Consider the following 1,059-nt stretch of genomic DNA (forward strand, 5'->3'; position numbering starts at 1 on the left):
AGTTGCTTGGTTTTAGTTTGCTGTAGTCTAGCCAACAGTTGTGGTGATGAGAAGGGATGGGGTCGACCTAAATTATATTTCTTGTGTGGGTGGTTCACACATACCCATACCTGCCCGGTAATTTTGTTAGTTTCTATTTAGGTGTTATGACTCTAGATATGGGGATGTTTCTTCATGCTCTTCAGCACTGTGTTTCTCTCTTAGGAACTCTTGCCGTTGAATATATACTTTGTTTAGCATCAGGGACCAAATCAGGATGATCAAATCCCTGTGCATGCTAAGTAAGGGCTCTACCATTGAGTTGTATACCCAGCCTGAATCTAGACTTTCTGGGTCACCTATTCTGTCTTTCTCTCACGGTGTGTATCTCCTTTCTTCTAATTCTGAACACAGTCCTTGTATTATTTTTATTTATTCATTAATTTTTGCCATAGAGAAATTGTATTTTCAATGTTGAGAAATCTATATTGTCTGGTATTTAAAAAGTGGTAGCCTGTGTGAACTATCATTATCACCTGCAAACAGTGAGAGTTTGACCTCTTTTTTTCCAATTTGTATCCCCTTGATCTCCTTTTGTTGTCTTATTTCTCTGGCTAGGACCTCAAGAACTATATTGAATAGATATGGAGAGAGTGGACAACCTTGTCTTGTTTCTGATTTCAGTGGGATCGCTGGGGGTTTCTCTCCATTTAGTTTGATGTTGGCTGTTGGCTTGCTGTATATTGCCTTTATTATGTGTAGGTATGTTCCTTGTATCCCTGCTCTCTCCAAGACCTTTACATGAAGGGATGTTGTATTTTGTTGAAAGCTTTGTGGCATCTAATGAGATGATCATGTGGTTTTTATTTTTCAGTTTGTTTATATGGTGGATTACATTGACAGATTTTCATATGTTGAACCATCCCTGAATCTCTGGGATGAAGCTGACTTGATCATGGTGGATGATGGTCTGATGTGTTTGACCTAAGAATGGATAAGGAAAATGTGGTACATTTACACAATGGAGTACTACACAGCAGAAAAAATAACAACATCTTGAATTTTGTAGGCAAATGGACG

Source organism: Microtus ochrogaster, unplaced genomic scaffold, assembly GCF_000317375.1.
Source record: "Microtus ochrogaster isolate Prairie Vole_2 unplaced genomic scaffold, MicOch1.0 UNK26, whole genome shotgun sequence".
Lineage (NCBI taxonomy): Eukaryota > Metazoa > Chordata > Mammalia > Rodentia > Cricetidae > Microtus > Microtus ochrogaster.